Source organism: Bubalus kerabau, chromosome 16, assembly GCF_029407905.1.
Source record: "Bubalus kerabau isolate K-KA32 ecotype Philippines breed swamp buffalo chromosome 16, PCC_UOA_SB_1v2, whole genome shotgun sequence".
Taxonomy (NCBI): Eukaryota; Metazoa; Chordata; class Mammalia; order Artiodactyla; family Bovidae; genus Bubalus; species Bubalus kerabau.
In genome coordinates, this window is record NC_073639.1 from 23,138,941 (window position 1) to 23,160,840 (window position 21,900).

The window sequence follows — 21,900 nt, forward strand, 5'->3', positions numbered from 1 at the left end:
TAATTATGAAATATATAATGTGTGTGTTTGTATATATGTGTGGTCTAGCAGTTAGAATTCATTTGAGAAAGCAGAGTCACTCTGTGCATTCTGGAAGAAAGGATAAATTATAAGAATGAGTCCCTATGCAGCTGTGAGATGAGTTGGGGAGGTGAAGTTCTAGAAATGGGAGTCAGATCAGGGAAGAGCCCTCAGTTTGCTGGGAGTCCTGCATGGGTGGACAAGCTAGAGCTTCCACATCCAGCTCTTGCATTGGGAGAGTTGTGCAGAGGCCTTGGGGAAGATGCTGCCCCTGGGGGCCCACAGTTCTGTGTCTGGTTGTGGACCTGGGGCCATTGCATGGAAGCCAGCAGCCAGGAAGAAGAACTCAGTGCAGAGCAGAGGCTCCAGAGGGCAGAACTTGTCTCTGACATGACCATGTCTGACTGTGCTTACTCTTTTATATCCACATTCCGAGTTTTGGTACAAGTTCCTTTATTTTGGTCCACTTTAACCTGGAACCATACAGAGAAGGATATTTTGGGGCAGCATAGTTTGCATCTTTAATCAACTTGACATTGCATAATCCAGAAAAATAATGATATAAAATAAAGGGTGCTAAAATCTTTGACATAGGATTATTTTGAGCTGAAGGCACTTGGAAAACAGCAGATGCAGGCAGAGGTTTCCTCTGAACTCCCCTTACCTGCCTGAGGACAGATCCTCCCAAAGGAAGTAAATTGTCATCAATACCCTCCCCCTGAGTTTCAACAACTAGGAAAGATTGACTTTTATTGCAGGAGAGACTGGAAGTCTCACCACTTTGACTTCTTTGTCACAAACTGACAAACTTTGTCACAAACTATCATACCTCGCATCTATTCTAGTAAGGGCTCATTCATCTTTCCTAAAAACCACTTATTCTGTGGCCTACACCTCCACTCCCCTTCCCCCATTAAGTCAGAATATAAACTCTCCAATCTCACCACTTTTGGGGGATGTTTATTGTTTTCCTGTGATGTAGTATTAAAAATGAATGAATCCGTATACCTTTTTTCCTGTTAATCTGCATATTGTCAATTTATTTAATAGACCCAGTTATTGAATATTGGAGAGAAGAGGAGTGTCTTCCTTGTATAAGGAATCACACACACACAATCTAGGTCTGTTGTGATTTATAACAAAACTTTCCTAAAATTTGAATACATTTACATGGACACTGTGATTTCTAAGATGGTACTCTTTCGGGTCATAATTTATTTTAAAATGATGCTAAATAGGATTTTTTTTTAAAAGCAACCAAAGAGTCTAACAGATTTTTGTCCCTCTTGGACACATACCATATTTGGCAGAAAATCTTCCTCATCATAAGAGCTTAAAATAGTACGTGTAACCCTGTGATAGATACTGTATGGTTTCCTCCGTTTGAGAGCCTTTGTGGATGTTAGCAGACTTCCCATCAGTTAGAAACTCTCATAAATCATAAGTTCTTGTTGTCTTGTTAGGTGTTCAGTTCTTGTTGAGTGAAATCCATTTAGAGAACATACACACCTCTGTTTAACTCTTATGCCCTCCAGAGAACCAGCAACAAATATCGGTGTTCTCAGATGACAAAAGGTTTTACTTGGCAAGGGCTGCAGAATCTGAGGCAAAAGCAATCATCAGGGATTTTCCTTAATGATTGTTGTCAATTCATGACTACAGAATCCTTGAGATTCTTGGGTAAATACTGTTACAACGAACACATAATTACTACAAAAGGAATTTCAGTCTTTTTTCATCTGCAATTCCTTTTCTTGAATGAAAAGAGAAGGCCATCTCTTATATTCTGGGAAGTTGATCCCAATGCTCCTTTCACTTTATTTGATGAGAAAAATCTCCAGGTGATGAAGGGCCAGAAACCCGAGGGAGAGGAAAGAACTGGGTTTCTCTGTCCACAGTTTTACTTTCTGTGGCTTGGGGCTATTAACCATTATGGGTTTATTCCCTCTTTTTCTGCCAAATGGGCACCTTAAAGGATTTTTGTGAGGACAAAATGAGATAAGTAATTCAAGTACTTAGCTAATTGTAAGTACTCCATAAATGTTAATTTCTTTACTAGCTACTCAATACAAAGTTATTTTATCATGGTAATAACGCATACTTCTCTCCTAAAGCTATCTCAAAGAGGCTTTTGTGAGCATTGATTTTCCTCGTAAATAAAGACTGATGTTTCCTGTATAGGTAATGATAGATTTGCCTGGCTTCTTACTGCTTTTTGCATTGAGGTGGGACCAAGGCTGATACAGGTTGTCAGAATAAGAGGCATTAAAGTAAATTTTTAGGCCCAAAATGGAGTCACTCCTGCCTAGGGTGCCATGTCAGCAAACGGAACATTCATTTTCCTGTAAATGCTCTGCTTGACCATAAACCAGTATTTCCAATCAACCAATCTCTAAATGCCAAGCCAACTCTGGACTTTATGTGTAATTCCTTGATCTTTCTAAGTAAGGTCAGATATGCAGCCCTAGCCAATCAAGCCCTCTTTCTGCCCTGCTGCTTCCAACACTCTGTAAAACTCACTGTTGTCCAAAATCCCCAGGGAAGAGGGCTCCTCTGCTTGGGAGGCACTGTACTTCCCTAATCCATGGATTGTTTTTCCTAGAATAAAGGACATCAACTTCATTACTAAATTTTAGTTTTTTCATTTGACAGTGTCTACTGGAAAGATGGAAAAAAAAAATCTCTAGTCATGTTCTGAAAGATGTTTGATATTTTTAATAGAATGATTGGAAAACTGTTTTGCTTAACAGCAGGAAGAAGTTAATCTATTCAAATCTCAATCAGCCATTGGATTGAGTCGGTCATGTAGAAATGGAAAGAGTTGTTTAAGTTATTTACTGTTATAGAACACAACCAACCATTGATGGACTAGATTTCCAAACTGGCATGTTTGTGATTTCTTCACTCTGCTGCCACTGCTGCGGCTAAGTCGCTTCAGTTGAGACCTAGGTTAAAACATCTTGCTGTTTGCCTCCTATTCTTGACACCCATAAAAATATTTCTTGACTGGAAAATCTCATATTCTTATTAAAAACAAAGGAGTCTAGGAAAAAAAACACAAGTCCTGTAGTACCCCAGATAAAATATTTTTCTTATGTTTATGCAGATGAATATAAGTTTCTAGCTAGGATGTTTCATTGTCAGATTATCCTTTACAATCCCAGGGGGAACTCAGATGTGAGCCAAATTTCAGATTTACATTAGATCTCCTCGGAAATTATTTTAATAAGACATAACATAATGTACCACTGAGGCTATAATTTACTCTAGTGTTATGTTCTTCTTATAAAAGAGTTAAATAGTTTCTCAGTATAGCTTCTGAATTAGAGAACTTGTCTCTATGTATAATCATTAAATTTTATATAAATGTATATGTGAAATTATATTGTAATCACAAATCATGCACATTAGCATATCAGATGTATCTATTTTGACTTTTACTGGGTCCAGAATGAGTCAGAAGTTCCTTAATTGAGATGGAAGTCTGTATTAAAATAATTTGAACTGTGATTTGGCTAAAAGACCTTTGGACAAGGGTTCAGAAGACCTGGGCCTGCCATGTCCCTTCTCTGGGTCAAGGTAGCCTTGTCTATTAAATGAGTGGGCTCATCTGATGGCCTCAGGCATTTTGATTACAGGAAATCACCTTCGGCACAAGGACTGGAAGGTATCCTTGCTGATGAGGTTTTCTCAAATAAGAAACGCAGTTCTCCCCTTTATATTATTTTAATTGATTTTATGATATAAAATCCTTTCTAAATCTTTTGTCTGGCCTCTTTTCTCCTCACTTAATAATGGTTCGCTTGTTAGTCCTTGTGATAGGTACTAGGGCAAAAATAAAAAATCACAAAATAAATGGAGTTGGAAGGGATCGTGACAGATCATCTGGCCCAGCCATCTGCAAGTGCAGCATGCTTTAGTGTTCACTTGCTCTATAAATAACCCGAGTATCCAGCCAAAGCTGCCTCACTTTAACATGGCCCAGAGTGCTGGTCAAACTTAGGAACTTTCCTTTATTTATCCTTGGAACTCTTTTGCTTGACTTGGCTGAGGTTTCTGGAAAACCATCTGATTCCACAGTGAAGTCTGAGATGAATAAGTTACAGAAAATTGGGTTCTATAGGTAAGGAAACCAGACAATTTTGCATAAACTGTCTCTGTTTCTACCTCTATCTCTGTATTTTTTTTTTAATTTTATTTTATTTTTAAACTTTACATAATTGTATTAGTTGTGCCAAATATCAAAATGAATCCGCCACAGGTATACATGTGTTCCCCATCCTGAACCCTCCTCCCTCCTCCCTCCCCATTCCATCCCTCTGGGTCGTCCCAGTGCACCAGCCCCAAGCATCCAGTATCGTGCATCGAACCTGGACTGGCAACTCGTTTCCTACATGATATTTTACATGTTTCAATGCCATTCTCCCAAATCTTCCCACCCTCTCCCTCTCTCACAGAGTCCATAAGACTGTTCTATACCTCTATCTCTGTTTTGAGGGCAGTCCTAGCTCTGCCTTCAAACTCTTGTTTCATCCCTATTTCTTTGGGGCTTAAGAAGAGAATGGGCTTCCCTTGTGGCTCAGTTGGTAAAGAATCTGCCTGCAATGTGGGAGACCTGGGTTTGATCCCTGTGTTGGGAAGATACTCTGGAGAAGGGAAAGGCTACCCACTCCAGTATTCTGGCCTGGAGAATTCCATACACTGTATATAGTCCATGGGCTTGCAAAGAGTCGGACACGACTGAGTGACTTTCACTTTCTTTAAGGAGGGAATGCATGGAGCTTAGTGCAGTGCTAAGCATGGCGTTTCACTTTCATGCACTGGAGAAGGAAATGGCAACCCACTCCAGTGTTCTTGTCTGGAGAATCCCAGGGACGGGGGAGCCTGGTGGGTTGCCGTCTATGGGGTCACACAGAGTCGGACACGACCCAAGCAACTTAGCAGCAGCAGCAGCAAGCATGGAGTAGGAGCTCCAGAATGGCTTTGCACAGCTTCTGCAATGTAAGTTCCTTATGTCTTGTTTCCTGCTATTTTCTGCACACCTAGAATAGTGCTTACATAGGGGGTGCTTGGTAAATACTTAGTGAACTTACTAACTTGCTTCTGTCTAGTCAGTTGCTTCTCCTTCCTCTATTTTCCTCCGTCCCTCCACTCTTTCTGAATACCCATTTCTCTCTTCTCTCACTTGAAAAAACCAAAGTTATTAAGGGGAAAAGGAGATGGGTAGAGAGGCCCTTCTTTCGACACTGGTCATTGACTAGAAAAATGGAAAATTTTGGTGAGTGCATGCATGGGACAGGATGAAGGAGCTTCTGAGAGACAGATTTCGCCAGCTTATTTGAGAACCAGGATTCCCCATGGAAAAGGCTCACATAAGCTAGTTTATCCCAACCACAAATTCCACCTTGAGATGTTTTAGAGAGGAATGACTGACGGGCTCATATAGAAGCAGCCGGAGGTTAGCAGTTAACTCATGTCTCCACGTTTCCCCCAAAGGCCTCAGTTACCTGGTGGGTACATGGTTCCTTATAGAAGAGGCCTGCCTGGCTTCTTAGAGCATGGGAACCCTAGTCCTTGTGATGGTTCCCTTTCTTTTTCAAGTTCTTTAAGGTCTATATAACATCACTGACTCAATGGACTTGATTTTGAGCAAACTCTGGGAGATAGTGAAGCACAGGAAAGTCTCGTGTGCTGCAGTCCATGGGATCGCAAGGAGTGGGACATGACTTAGTGACTGAACAACAACAAGGTCTATATTTTCCTGTCTTTCATTATAAACTGCCCCAGAGCAGTTTGTAATGTTCATTGACATACCAGGATCTTGTCAGGAGTGTTCAGGCGGTCTTGAGAAGTGCTCCTTTAAATTGTAGAACAAGCTATAAAGCCCTTGCTATGCAGACGTTCCTTACTCCCTCAGCTTGCTGCTTCTCTATGAGCCAAGTGCAAACAATACCTGAGCCATATTAAATTCCTTTTTTCTCCCCAAATCCTTCTTGCTCTCTTGCAATTTCGAAGCCTTTGCAAGTGTCTCATATTCTTCCTGAAATGCCGTTCTCTGACCCTTTATGTGGCATGTCAAAAGTAGACCCTGAAAGATATCCATGTCCTCATCCTTGAACCTGTGAATGTTACCTTCTGTGGAAAACGAATGTAAAGGATCTTTGGATATGTGATGAAGTTAAGGATCTTAACATGGCAAGATAGTCCTTGATTACCTGCGTGGGCTCTAAGTACTATCAGCTGTATATGTTTACGAAGAAGGTAGAGGGAGATTTGACCCACACAGAGGAGAAGGCACGGTGAAGACGGAGGCGGAGATTGAAGTGGCCTGGGGAGAAGCCAGTGAATTCCAGCAGCTCCCCAGCAGCTGAAAGAAGCAAGGAACTGTTCTCCTGAGAGCCTCCAAGGAGTCGCGGCCCTGCCAGTGTCTGCCTGGGGATACTGACTTCAGCCTTCAGAACCGTGAGTGAGAACATTTCAGTTCTCTTAGCCACCAAGCTTGTGATAATTTGTTTCAGGAAACAGAAGAAATGAATATGTCTTCATTCATACGAGGCTAGCACCTACTTAATCTCAATAGTTCAAGTGTTGCTGCTGCTAAGTCACTTCAGTCGTGTCCGACTCTATGCAACCCCATAGACAGCAGCCCACCAGGCTCCCCCATCCCTGGGATTCTCCAGGCAAGAACACTGGAGTGGGTTGCCATTTCCTTCTCCAATGCATGAAAGTGAGAAGTGAAAGTGAAGTTGCTCAGTGGTGTCCGACTCTTAGTGACCCCATGAACTGCAGCCTATCAGGCTCCTCCATCCATGAGATTTTCCAGGCAAGAGTACTGGAGTGGGGTGCCATTGCCTTCTCTGAGTTCAGGTGTTACCTCCTCTAAAGAGTTCTCCCATATCCGCCTTGGGTCCAAGTTATATGAACCTCTTACAGGTTTCCAAGGCATCTTGTGCGCCCTTTCATTAGAGACCCGCACACTTTTACTGTGAACGTCTCTTGTTTATTTCACCCCTCAATCTTGGCAACCTGAGGGGAAGCACTGTGGCTTTCAACGCTGTCTTGTGTGCTGCCGAAGAGGCCACAGGCAGGTTACAGGGTACGTTAGTTGTAAATGTTGATTGGCATGTGACGTCTGTCATTCTTATAGCTGTGTGTATTTCTGGTCAGAATGCAATATTTACCGTATCACACTTTATTTTCAACTTCTGATTGGGGAGATTAATCATCCTCTGTTGTCAGGATTCCTGGGCAAGTTAACCCGGGGGGGTGTGGGGCACTTTACCCTGCAGTTTTCAGCTGAGGCTGCTGTGATGTCCTGGCTTGTGTGGCAGGCTCCACACAGCACTACCCCCTCCCCCACAAAAAACACACACACACACCTTCACACTCCTCTCAGAGGAGGAGTCTGATCTAGCTTGCCTTCTGGCTGGTGTCACTGGGTCAAGACAGGTTACACTGAGTCCTTGTTGCTTCTCTGGTGAAGGGCTCAGCGCAGGTTTTTGCTTAATTCCTTCATGTTCTTTAAGATCTGTGTTTTTCTGCTTTTGGACCCTGGCGTTGTTATTGCTGATCCAGGATGTGAAATTTTGTGCCAATGCAGATGATTCGTGCGGGTGAAACAGCCCTATGATAAAGTCTTGCTTTGTGAAGATGAACCTCATGGTGTCATTCAGGTCATGTGATAGAAAGAATGGGTTTCCAGGTTCTAGTCGGAAGGTTGTTGCAGGAATTTGGATATTGAGCCATGAGGATCTGGATTAGGATGATGATGGGGCAAAGAATAAAGTGGGAAGGGATTAAATTAAAACATAGCTATCATTGCTTGCGTTTCCAGTCCATGCTAAAACTACCCAATTCAGACTGGAACTTGAACCCATGTGCAGGGACTTGAACCCATGGTCTTTTAATTGAAATCACACATCTGGTCTCAGGACTTAATGAAGCTCAGGTTCTTAATGGCTTGTCACTGAGTTCAGTGAGAGATAAAGTGATAGGTAAGAAGTGGAATTATTTAGAGAGGGACTTACATTTAATTGATAGAATGAAGTCCATCTCAAAAGGCAAGTAAGCCAGAAAGAAAAACACCAATACAGTATACTAACTCATATATATGGAATTTAGAAAAATGGTAACAATAACCCTGTGTACGAGACAGCAAAAGAGACACTGAAGTATAGAACAGTCTTGTGGACTCTGTGAGAGAGGGAGAGGGTGGGAAGATTTGGGAGAATGGCATTGAAACATGTAAAATATCATGTATGAAATGAGTTGCCAGTCCAGGTTCGATGCACGATACTGGATGCTTGGGGCTGGTGCACTGGGACGACCCAGAGGGATGGAATGGGGAGGGAGGAGGGAGGAGGGTTCAGGATGGGGAACACATGTATACCTGTGGCGGATTCATTTTGATATTTGGCAAAACTAATACAATTATGTAAAGTTTAAAAAAAAAAAAGTCAAGAATGATCTTGGGAGAAATACACTACACAGGCAAGAGTATGGACCATCTCGGAAGGTGAGAGGCCCCCAAATATTGCGTGGATAGTTTATATGGGCCGGGTAATTTCATAGGCTAATGAGTGGGAGGATTACTGTTACAGGATTATTATTCATAGTTGTAGTATTATAATACAACTCTTTCATGGAAGGGGTGGGACTTTCCAGGAATGAGGCCACTGCCCACTTTGGGCTTTTTATGGTTAGCGTCTAAACCGTCATGACACCTGTGGGTGTGTCATTTAGCATGCTAACGCATTACAATGAGCACATAATGAAGCTCAAGGTCCACTGGAAGTCCGATCTTCCACCATCTTGGATCTAATTGGTTCTAGCCAGTTTTTGTCATGGCATATGGAACACATGTATACCTGTGGCGGATTCATTTTGATATTTGGCAAAACTAATACAGTTATGTAAAGTTTAAAAAAAAAAAAAAAAAAAAGAGTGCACTGTCCCCTTCCCTCCTGTTTCAATACCAGTCTGAATTTTCTATCTGAGCATAAATAGTCATTGATATTGAGTTTGCAACTGCTGTGAATTTTTTTAGGATATTAGTGTCTCTCATGGTCCTACTTTAAATTTTTTCTTTCAGAAGTCATGTCTTAGTGGACCTTCTCCAGGCTGCTAGCAAACAGCCCAACCAGGGCCTCAGTCTATCACCTCTTGAAGCTCCAGTCTACTCGTACAGCTCACTCTTCTGGTCCTGTTTTTTCTTTCATTATTCCCAGTTAGGTTAGAACCTTTACTACACAGTTCAGTTCAGTTGCTCAGTCGTGTCCTGTTCTTTGCAACCCCATGGACTGCAGCACGCCAGGCTTCCTTGTCCTTTATCAACTCCCAGAGCTTGCTCAAACTCATGTCCATCGAGTCCATGATGCCATCCAACCATCTCATCTTCTGATGTTCCCTTCTCCTCCTGCCTTCAATCTTTCTCAGCATCAGAGTCTTTTCCAGTGAGTCAGTTTTTTGCATCAGGTGGCCAAAATATTGGAGCTTCAGCTTCAGCATCAGTCCTGCCAATGAATATTCAGGACTAATTTCCTTTAGGATTGACTGGTTTGACCTTGCAGTCTAAGGGACTCTTAAAAGTCTTCTCTAGCACCACAGTTCAAAAGCATCAGTTCTTTGGCATTCGGCTTTCTTTATAGTCCAACTGTCACATCCATACATGACTACTGGAAAAAGCCATAGCTTGGACTAGATGGACCTTTCTTGACAACTAATGTCTCTGCTTTTTAATATGCTATCTAGATTTGTCATAGCTTTTCTTCCAAGGAACAAGTGGCTTTTAATTTCATGGCTGCAGTCACCATTTATAGTGATTTTTGAGCCCACAAAAATAAAGTCTCTCACTGTTTCCATTGTTTCCCCATCTATTTGCCATGAAGTGATGGGACTGGATGCCATGATCTTTGTTTTCTGAATGTTGAGCTTTAAGCCAGCTTTTTCACTCTCCTCTTTCACATTCATCAAGAGGCTCTTTACTTCTTCGCTTTCTGCCATAAGTGTGGTGTCATCTACATATCTGAAGTTGTTGATATTGCTCCTGGCAGGTTTGATTCTAGCTTGTGCTTCATCCATCTGGCATTTCATGTGATGTACTATGAATATAAGTTAAATCAGCAGGGTGACAATATACAGCCTTGACGTACTCCTTTCCCAATTTGGAACCAGTCTGTTTTACCATGACTGGTTCTAGCTGTTGCTTCCTGACCTGCATACAGATTTCTCAGGAGGCAGGTCACGTGGTCTGGTATTCCCATCTCTTGAAGAATTTTCCACAGTTTGTTGTGGTCTACACATAACTGATACCAAATTCATTAAGTAAGATTTTACTGACAGTTCAGGGATAATGGTGGAAAACACCATGGGAATAAATCTTCAACCAGCTATGAGACTTGCATGCTCTTCAACATCTCACAGTCCTAATTGGCCTCTGGCTGGAACCCCCCAAAAGCCCCATCCTCCATACCTCCCCTTTCCCTCTTCCAGGGCTCTGAGTAGCTGCTCTGAAGCCTAAGTCCAATTACCATGTGGCTCAAAGAGGGAGAGGAACTCCTCAAACCATTTTTTGGTTCAAGATGATTGCCTATGGGAATGTCCTTTCCCTTCAGGAGAAACCACCCAAGATCTTGCCCAACAGTGCCCAGCAGACCAACATCTGGGCATTCTGGCTTTGCTATCTTTTGAAAACCCACAGCATGAGAGCTAAGCACTGCCCAGCATAGCTCCTTTTCACAACTTCTCCTCCAATGTGAATTGAAGACAAAGTCTGTAAGTTTTTCTGGCCGTCTTTTCAGTGTCAGATCTCTGTTAACTATAAAAGGCAGTGAAACACCAACAGCAACACAAATCACACAAAACCCCCTCCACAATCACAGGGAGTCATTTGAAACACTGCATCAGTGATACTGAACCCAAACTAACATCCTCTACCCACACCCCACTCTCCTCTCTCCTATCCAGACAATGGCAGATCCTAAACAGAGTCGTCTTTGCTTATCAAAACAGCACACTCAACCTGTCTAAAACAACTTTTCTGAAACTTGAAACAGGTTGATGGTGACTTCAAAGTTTCCTTCAGGATCAATGGATCAATTCTTTACATTTGTGTAATTAAAGGACCCATTCTGCTGACTTCCCCCAGAGAAAGTATGTTCCACAGGTGGGGGCATTTCTGCTGCCACCTCTCAGGAGGCTTACTTAAGAAGACCTCAAGGCTTTGAAATGATAGTTTCCGGGGCTTCTGCTCATTAAGGCTTCAAAAGCCCTGGTATCCAGGCTTTGGTAATAAAATTAACCCTTTCCCAGATAAAGTTCTGGCAGAACACGTGGCTCTCTGATACAACAGTTACAGTGTAGAAAGATTAAGGTTTTCAAACCTGGGTCTGTGTGTGCTATTGATAGACTTGTGGTGCTAAGAAGAAAGAGTGGTTTAGGATGATAAGATAAAACTTAGGGTCCAGGTATGGTGACTTTTTTGGGGTCAACTCCAACTCCCAGATGTGGGATTTGGGTGAAGCTCTAGCTATGATTGTTTCCAAAACCAGGAGCAGATGTGGAGAGTCATGCCATCTTTTCTTGTCATTAGAATATAATGAAATAGTTTTTCCTTTATTTTAGGCTATGGAGGTAAGAAATTCAGTAGCTTTTTTTTTGCAGTTCAGAGTTCCCCTAAAAATAGGACTTATTCAAGGCTATTTTTTAGAGTAGAATTTTCATCTGAAATGGGATTTTTCAGAATTTACAGTTTTCACAATAGTCCGATTTAGATAAATTAGCAGATGGTTTTAGTGCAATCTTAAAAACTATATTAATTCCATTAATACAAGGTGAAGACACCTGTTAAAAATCATTATCTTTATTGCCCAGTGTTTCTCTAGAATTTGATGATATGAAGTAAGGTCTCATGAATAACACTTAATTCTGTTTTCATCATTATGCATAGTTATGTTACTACTTTATCTGCATACATACAGAATCTAATCCATTAATTGTAATTATAATTTTATTTTAATTACTGAAGTGTTGTATTTTTGAAACTACCCTAGAGGGTCATTTCATTTCCTCAGGTAGTAAGCAAATAGCCATTTCTCACCCTTATTAAAATAACTTGTTTTTTCTTTTCAATGTAAAAAAATTAGTAATAGTGATAATTGTTCTTGGTATTTAATTAATGCATTGCATGTTTGGTCTTGTTAATGAAACATTTTTATTTTTCCTGTTTTTTCTTGCTTCTAGACCTTTCTCTTATTTAGAGGCAAACACATACTTAGCTGATTAACAGTACCCTTTAATCTTTCCACAATGTATTTCTTGATGTCTGTGTTAATCTTTAAATAAGCTTCTTTTTCAATTTCAATATACTGGAAACAAGTCCATTTAGCTTATTAATGACTTATTTATTGACACCTATTTTCTTGTTGGATTAAAAAATAATTATATTGACATATGCTTGATAAACTTCTTAGTAAATCACTTCAATGTTCTTATCTTTCTGTCTTCAATTTAAGATAATGAAAATCAGTCTGCTGTAGGTACACTAAAATGTAACTTTTTCCTACTGAATCTTAATAACCTTCCTGCATCTGTTACCGAGAATGCAATGATTATTTCTTCTTGTTTCAGAAGAAGTTGGTAACGTCTATATTCATTGTCTCCTAAAGTATCCCCAATTTTTCAACATCTTTATTCAGTCTCATTTGAATTTGTGAGAACTTGAGCTTTTCTTTGAAATACATGTATGGAAATTAATGAGTACTGGAGAAAATACTTGGAAGTCATATATCTGTAGAAGAACTGATATCTAGGATATAGAGATAACCCTCAAACCTCAAGAGTAAAGAAACAAGCAATTCAATTAGAAAATGGGCAGAAGACATGGACAGACATTTCACCAAAGAGAAAATGTGGCAGGCAAATAAGCACACATACCCCAAACTGTTCAACGATAGAACCATTAGGGAAGTGCAAATTAGACCACAGGGAGCTCTCACTACACACACACACACACACACACACACATACTAGAACAGCTAAAATCCAAAACAGTGACAGCATCAAGTGCTGGCAAGGATGTGGAGAGACTGGGTTAGTCATATATCACTGGTAAATATAAATTGATACAAGCATTCTGGAGAATAGTCTGATTTTTTTTTTATACAACTAAATATGCACTTAGCATAAGCCCCGGAATTACACCCATGGCATTAAGTGCAGAGAAATAAAAATCTATATTCAAATGAAAACTTGTACATCAACTTGTACAACAGCATTATTTGTGATAACCCCAGCCTGGAAACAACCCAAATGACACTCGGTAGATGAGTGGTTAAACAGACCTTGGTACATCCATACAATGAAATACTATTCAGCAACGAAGAGGAATAAACTATTGATAATACAGCTTGGATGGATCTGAAGGGCATTTTGCTCAATGGGGGGAAATCAGTCTCAAAAGGTATACATGCTATATGATTAATTTATGTTAGATTCCCAAAATGATAAAACTTGAGACAGAACAGTGGTGGCTGGAGGACAGAAATAGCATTGAGAGGATATTGAGTGGGTATAAATATAAAGCAATTTAATAGTATGAGCAAGTCCCCCTGTGTGATGGAACAGGTCAGGAACACAAATTTTACATGGAGTCAAATTGCATAGAAACGTGAACACACACATACAGAGGAAAGCATATAAACACTAATGAAAGCTCAGTAAGTTCTGCTGTCTAGCAAATAGTATTGTCCCAATATAAATTTCCTGGTTTGATAAGGTAGAATGGTTACACAACATACAAACATTAGAGAAGCCGGGGGAAAGGATGAAAGAATTCTATATACTGTTTCTATACACTGTTTTTGTAACTTCTCATGAATCTACAATCATTTTAAGGTACAAATTAAAATAATGAATACTAGAGAACTTACGGAGAAGGCAATGGCAGCCCACTCCAGTACTCTTGCCTGGAAAATCCCATGGACGGAGGAGCCTCGTAGGCTGTAGTCCATGGGGTCACTAAGAGTCGGACATGACTGAATGACTTCACTTTCACTTTTCACTTTCATGCATTGGAGAAGGCAATGGCAACCCACTCCAGTGTTCTTGCCTGGAGAATCCCAGGGACGGGGGAGCCTGGTGGGCTGCTGTCTATGGGGTCACACAGAGTCGGACATGACTGAAGTGACTTAGCATAGCATAGCATAGAGAACTTAAACCTACTAGCTAGCCATTTCATTCATGAAATATAATTATTTTTATTGCATCTGCAAATCACAGCACAGGATTACTTATGAATTTATTACGGCTTACTATGATAAAATGAAACTAGAAATAAACACTAGTCTCATAGCATATTTGCCTTGTCACATGGAGCAGAACCATACTTTCAGTGTCTGCCCTCTTGGGAGGAAGGGTAAAGGAGTTAGGATCGGGGTTTAATATGATGAGAAGTTGTTACTTGATCTATAAATTAGTAGGAAGTTTATGGAAAACAGGGAGTCCATGCATCATGGTAATTAGCGCTACCTGCTGCAACAAGCAAACTCGTGAAATACCAGTGGCTTACTGTGCTGAAGGTGGCAGCCTGTAGGATGTTTATAAAAGCCAGGCCTAGCAGTAGCTTTCATCACTTTGCTAACATACCCTGGGCCAGAACCTTGTCACCTGGCAAGCTGACTTCAAGGGAGGCTGCAGTCTGTGAAGGGACACGTGAATATTTTGTGAGCACTAATGGTCTCTGCCACAAAGAGGGTGACCTTTGATTTGTGATAGGAATAGTGATGGAGTCACTGATGTTGTCTTGATTATACTTAAAAGTACGTTATTCTAAAAGACAAACTTAAAAGTTATGCTATTGAGTAAGTATATGGTCAATATTGTCTCAAGTTTTCTTTCTGCTGCTAATGAAATGCTCTTTCCCTTGTAAATTGAGACTCTCATTGAGGGAATAATTTGTGCCACAGGTTCTTTAAAATATATCCAATTTTAAAGCATAACCCATAGCCTTCTGTAGTCAGTAGTCACCTTGTTACTGTCTCCTGATGCTCCTTATGATGAATAAATTTGAATGGAAATTTAGAGTTAGAAAGAACTTCAAACTGACATAGACCAAAAGTGAAAAGTGGAAGTGAAAGTCGTTCAGTCAGTTCTGACTCTTTGCAACCCCATGGACTATACAGTCCATTGAATTCTCCAGACCTAGCCCAAACTCCCCAGTTAATATTTAGCAATTTGCCTAATGTGAGGCACCAGAAGCTAGTTTTGTTGTATCTAAATCTAGCCCTCTTTCCCTTTTACACATAGTTTTTGAGAACAACATAACGGCAGGTGGATGACTGCATGAATATAGTTCTACACTCTCCTCTGAAAGCCGTGGGACATAAACAGCTAACCTTGGGGCTTGAATCAGCTTGAGTAGGCTCAGAGGTTTCCCTCAAGGCCACCATCCCCCTTAGAGTCTCCTCTGTGTCTACACTGGTGCTGGAAATTCAGGGGAACTTCTTGGGGCTGAGGAATTGTGGGGTGTTGTATGGAACTAAGGGGAACTAAGAAGAGCCTGGGTGATGTCCTTGTTCTCTTTCTCTTGCCATTCTTTGGGTTACTGCTATCCCCAAAGTGAGTGACCAGTAGACAAAGAAAATTAGTAATGCACTAAGGATATACAGCCACTAGGTAGAGAAAGGACATGCAGTACTGATGATAATCTTCCACAAACTTCCCCCTGTTTTCCATTTTAGTAAAAAGCAGGGATGAGCTGCTAAAAGTTTGCAATTGCTTTTCTACAAAAAAAAAAAATTACATACACACTTTGTCATGCATTTTACCGATAGCGAATTGATTCTTACAGAACGCTTTTGTTGACATTTAACAAAAAGATATCTATGGTTGCAATTGGTGAACAATCATAATCCCAACCCGCATGCTGTTTATTTTCATTTAATGACTGAGATGGATGTGAAGCAACAGCAGTGTGTGTTGGAACTTCACTCATTTATTGGTGACACAGTAACTTCTTTGTTGAGTCACATAAAGGGTTTTGAATACTAGAAAAATATTTCCCCAATATTTTGTGCTTTTACAATGTAAAACCACATTGTAAAAGCACAGAACCACATACCTGTATGTTCGAACAATACATAGTCTCTATCACTTAAGCCTTGACAAGCAACAAAATGATACACCAAGCTCTGATTTGTTAGCATTTTCCAATTTCTATGGTGTGAATAATCCTATTATGACTGATTTCAGGCTACTAATGTGACATCACTAAATGCACAGTTAGGAAGAAGACAGCACACCATTGGGTGATATTTACATCATACAGATATCATAAATGTAAATAACTTCGAGAACTTATTATATACATAACTTCATCCCTAATGATGAAATACAGTAAACTAATCAGTGTTGAATATTGTGTTTTTGTTTTTAATATAAATTATTTGGTTGCAAGTTGTGTAATTTAACTTTAATGTTTAACAACCAGCTCACCAAATCCCTGGGCCAGTATGAGCCAGCTCCAGCTCACCACTAGATAGGGCAAATCCATCCTTCCCACTGTTCATGCCCCAAAACTTGGAGTCATCCCTTTCTCTCTCCCTCTATTTTTTGGATAGTCCACACTGTCTTTTTCTGTGTAGTCCACACCCTGTCCATCAGCAATTTCTATTGATTCAGTGCCTTGTTTTCCTACACTACACAGAAAATGAAAGAAATTAGAGGCAACCTTAACTCAGATGACCATTATATCTACTACTGCGGGCAGGAATCCCTCAGAAGAAACGGAGTAGCCATCATGGTCAACAAAAGAGTCCGAAATGCAGTACTTGGATGCAATCTCAAAAACAACAGAATGATCTCTGTTTGTTTCCAAGGCAAACCATTCAATATCACAGTAATCCAAGTCTATGCCCCAACCAGTAATGCTGAAGAAGCTGAAGTTGAACGGTTCTATGAAGACCTACAAGACCTTTTAGAACTAACACCCAAAAAAGATGTCCTTTTCATTATAGGTGACTGGAATGCAAAAGTAGGAAGTCAAGAAACACCTGGAGTAATGGGCAAATTTGGCCTTGGAATGTGGAATGAAGCAGGGCAAAGACTAATAGAGTTTTGCCAAGAAAATGCACTGGTCATAACAAACACCTTTTTCCAACAACACAAGAGAATACTCTATATATGGACATCACCAGATGGTCAACACCGAAATCAGATTGATTATATTCTTTGCAGCCAAAGATGGAGAAGCTCTATACAGTCAGCAAAAACAAGACCAGGAGCTGACTGTGGCTCAGACCATGAACTCCCTATTGCCAAATTCAGACTTAAATTGAAGAAAGTAGGGAAAACCACTAGACCATTCAGGTATGACCTAAATCAAATCCCTTATGATTATACAGTGGAAGTGATAAATAGATTTAAGGGACTAGATCTGATAGATAGAGTGCCTGATGAACTATGGACAGAGGTTCGTGACATTGTACAGGAGACAGGGATCAAGACCATCCCCATGGAAAAGAAATGCAAAAAAGCAAAATGGCTGTCTGAGGGGGCCTTACAAAAAGCTGTGAAAAGAAGAGAAGTGAAAAGCAAAAGAGAAAAGGAAAGATATAAACATCTGAATGCAGAGTTCCAAAGAATAGCAAGAAGAGATAAGAAAGCCTTCTTCAGCGATCAATGCAAAGAAATAGAGGAAAACAACAGAAGGGGAAAGACTAGGGATCTCTTCAAGAAAATCAGAGATACCAAAGGAACATTTCATGCAAAGACGGGCTCAATAAAGGACAGAAATGGTATGGACCTAACAGAAGCAGAAGATATTAAGAAGAGATGGCAAGAATACACAGAAGAACTGTATAAGAAAGAGCTTCATGACCCAGATAATCACAATGGTGTGATCACTGACCTAGAGCCAGACATCCTGGAATGTGAAGTCAAGTGGGCCTTAGAAAGCATCACTACAAACAAAGCTAGTGGAGGTGATGGAATTCCAGTGGAGCTATTCCAAATCCTGAAAGATGATGCTGTGAAAGTGCTGCACTCAATATGCCAGCCAATTTGGAAAACTCAGCAGTGGCCACAGGACTGGAAAAGGTCAGTTTTCATTCCAATCCCAAAGAAAGGCAATGCCAAAGAATGCTCAAACTACTGCACAATTGCACTCATCTCACACGCTAGTAAAGTAATCTTCAAAATTCTCCAAGCCAGGCTTCAGCAATATGTGAACCGTGAACTTCCTGATGTTCAAGCTGGTTTTCGAAAAGGCAGAGGAACCAGAGATCAAATTGCCAACATCTGCTGGATCATGGAAAAAGCAAGAGAGTTCCAGAAAAGCATCTATTTCTGCTTTATTGACTATGCCAAAGCCTTTGACTGTGTGGATCACAATAAACTGTGTAAAATTCTGAAAGAGATGGGAATACCAGACCACCTGATCTGCCTCTTGAGAAATATGTATGCAGGTCAGGAAGCAACAGTTAGAACTGGACTTGGAACAACAGACTGGTTCCAAATAGGAAAAGGGGTTCGTCAAGGCTGTATATTGTCACCCTGTTTATTTAACTTATATGCAGAGTACATCATGAGAAATGCTGGACTGGAAGAAACACAAGCTGGAATCAAGATTGCCGGGAGAAATATCAATAACCTCAGATATGCAGATGACACCACCCTTATGGCAGAAAGTGAAGAGGAACTCAAAAGCCTCTTGATGAAAGTGAAAGTGGAGAGTGAAAAAGTTGGCTTAAAGCTCAACATTCAGAAAACGAAGATCATGGCATCCGGTCCCATCACTTCATGGGAAATAGATGGGGAAACAGTGGAAACAGTGTCAGACTTAATTATTCTGGCCTCCAAAATCACTGCAGATGGTGACTGCAGCCATGAAATTAAAAGACGCTTACTCCTTAGAAGGAAAGTTATGACCAACCTAGATAGCATATTCAAAAGCAGAGACGTTACTTTGCCAACAAAGGTTCGTCTAGTCAAGGCTATGGTTTTTCCTGTGGTCATGTATGGATGTGAGAGTTGGACTGTGAAGAAGGCTGAGCGCTGAAGAATTGATGCTTTTGAACTGTGGTGTTGGAGAAGACCCTTGAGAGTCCCTTGGACTGCAAGGAGATCCAACGAGTCCATTCTGAAGGAGATCAGCCCTGGGATTTCTTTGGAAGGAATGATGCTAAAGCTGAAACTCCAGTACTTTGGCCACCTCATGCGAAGAGTTGACTCATTGGAAAAGACTCTGATGCTGGGAGGGATTGGGGGCAAGAGGAGAAGGGGATGACAGAGGATGAGATGGCTGAATGGCATCACTGACTCGATGGACGTGAGTCTCAGTGAACTCCGGGAGTTGGTGATGGACAGGGAGGCCTGGTGTGCTGCGGTTCATGGGGTCGCAAAGAGTCGGACATGACTGAGCGACTGATCTGATCTTACATACATTCCAGGGGCCACATTAATTTACTTCCATATCTGTAGCCATGTTCTCCTCTGTCCTTCCTGTGACAGAATCATAGGTGAACAATTCATGATATCTAAAGCTAGCCAACACCTTCACTGTGGAATAAATCAAATTCCTACTCAAGGGCATAGCTCCAGCAGTTCTTCCCATTTCCTAAGTCTACTGAATTATTCCCTTTAACTTGCCAATGTTCTGTTATTTTTAACCTCTTAAACACTCATTTTATCTATTTCCTTGCCAGCTTTGAGCCATTTTCTTTCTTCCGTTTTGAAGAGAGAATTCTTAGAAGAATTATCTATATTCAAATGTCTCCTATTCCTTTTCTCCCACTGTTTTGTGACTCTACTTCCTACTTCCTGCTTGCTGTCTCTTCATCTTCTTTGCTGGTTCTTTCTCTTCTTCCCAGTCCTTTAATGTTGAAGTACCCTCAGGGCTTAGTGGTAGGTCATTTTCCCTAGCACCATTCATCCCCTTGATCACCTCAGAGTCTCAGCACTTTAAATACCATCAATATTCCAATGACTCTATATCTCCAGAACAAACCCCTTGGCTGATGTCTTGACAAAACTCTACCCCATCTCCACTTCGGGGTCTTAAGAGACATTCCAAAGACAAGTCTAAATCTGGACTTGAGGTCTTCTTCTCCAGACTTTCTCCTTTTTATCCCTCCACTCTCTTAGCATATCCATTCTTTCATTGTCTTGGGACCAAAACTTGGGAGTCATTCTTGACTCTTCCATCTCACATGCCACATCCATCCCTTAGGAAGTTCTGTTGGCTTCACCTGCAACGTATGTCTAAAATGTCACCACTTTTTACCACCCCTTCTGCTATCACCTGACCTGAACTACCATCACTTCTTATCTGGATTATTGTAATAGTTTTCCAACTGGTTAGATTATCCTGACCTTCCTACAGTTGATTCTCTAAAACAGCAGTGATCCTATCAAACACAGTCAAGAGTAGCTCCTCTGATCAAATCCCTTCAGTAGAGCTCTGATTTCATTCAGTAAGATTCAGAGCTTTAGTGGCCTACAAGGCCTTATAGTATCTGCCTTTCAGCATGGTTGCCTTTCAGCATGGTTCCTCTTTATCTCCTCCTTTCTCCTTTGCTTCTGCTTCTCCTGGGACAGAGTCAGCACACTCCATCACAGGGTGATGTGATGCTAACTGCTCCTCATTTCGGTTCAGTTCAGTCACTCAGTCGTGTCCGACTCTTTGCGACCCCATGAACTGCAGCACGCCAGGCCTCCCTGTCCATCACCAACTCCTGGAGTTCACTCAAACTCACGTCCATCGAGTCAGTGATGCCATCCAGCCATCTCATCCTCTGTCGTCCCCTTCTTCTCCTGCCCCCAATCCCTCCCAGCATCAGTCTTTTCCAATGAGTCAAGTCTTCGCATGAGGTGGCCAAAGTACTGGAGTTGCAGCTTTAGCATCATTCCTTCCAAAGAACACCCAGGTCTGATCTCCTTCAGAATGGACTGGTTGGATCTCCTTGCAGTCCAAGGGACTCTCAAGAGTCTTCTCCAGCACCACAGTTCAACTGCTCATAGGGAGCCTTATTTCCCAGATATTATCTTCATTAACTCCCTTACTTCCTTTAAGTATCTTTAGACACCTCACTATCTCAATGAGGCCTATCTTGACCACCTCACTTAATCATATGCTCTATGCTTTCCCCCAAGTCTCTTTACCAGCTTCTACTTTTTTCTCCATAGCACAAATAAACTGCTAACATGCTAATTAACTGGTTTATGTCTATTGGCCATTATGTGGATCATCCTTGTAAGACCAGGACAGTCATATTTTTGTTTTTTTTTTCCTCTGATGCAATGTCAGATCCTCTAGTAATAAATGCTAAATAAATATTTACATTATTTGGTTACATTTATTTGTGGATCCAGTGAAAGTGAAAATTCAGGTCCCCTCTTACAAAAATTATTGTGAATTTCAGGATGACCACATCAAAGCATTAAACCAAGTATGGGATCCTTCTAAATATGGGGCTCTGCATTCTTGAATGGGTTGAGTGGCCAAGAAGTTGGCTCTGAATGAATGAATGAGCAGGTGGCTTTACTTTCAAAACACAAGCAGAATCTGACCACTGTTCATCACCTCTACTGCTACCAGCATGGTACACACTATTGTTATTTCTTGCCCAAATAATGTGGTGACTTTCTAACTAGCCTCTTTTGGTCTATGCTTTTTTTTTTTTTTTTTTTAATACTACAGAGGTTCTCATTTATACAGACTCTGATGTAAATATTTCCCCAAGACTTGTGAAAGGTGGTGACCCTGAGACAGGCTTATGTAGTCTGCCTGCTGCTACCTTTTCTGAATGTACTGCCTTCTCACACCCTCTTTACTCGCACCCTCTTCACTTGCTCTGCTGTGACCCCCCTCACCTTGAGTTTCCC

The 21,900-nt window shown here is 41.0% G+C and overlaps 1 protein-coding gene across 16 annotated transcripts in view; it reads left to right on the plus strand.

The window, feature by feature from the left end:
- Positions 1 to 21,900, plus strand: part of SLC7A11 (solute carrier family 7 member 11) — a 553,887-nt gene that overhangs the window by 112,558 nt on the left and 419,429 nt on the right. For 2 of the 16 annotated variants that reach the window (XR_008703678.1, XR_008703677.1), the window contains exon 1: positions 5,542 to 6,483. The exons of 8 other annotated variants lie outside the window; for them this stretch is intronic. The gene's annotated coding sequence lies outside the window, so the exon portion shown is untranslated. Of the gene's footprint in view, positions 1 to 5,541; positions 6,484 to 21,900 lie in introns of those variants that run through there. 6 more of the 16 variants (XM_055550997.1, XM_055550993.1, XM_055550995.1 and 3 more) reach the window with 5 other exon arrangements.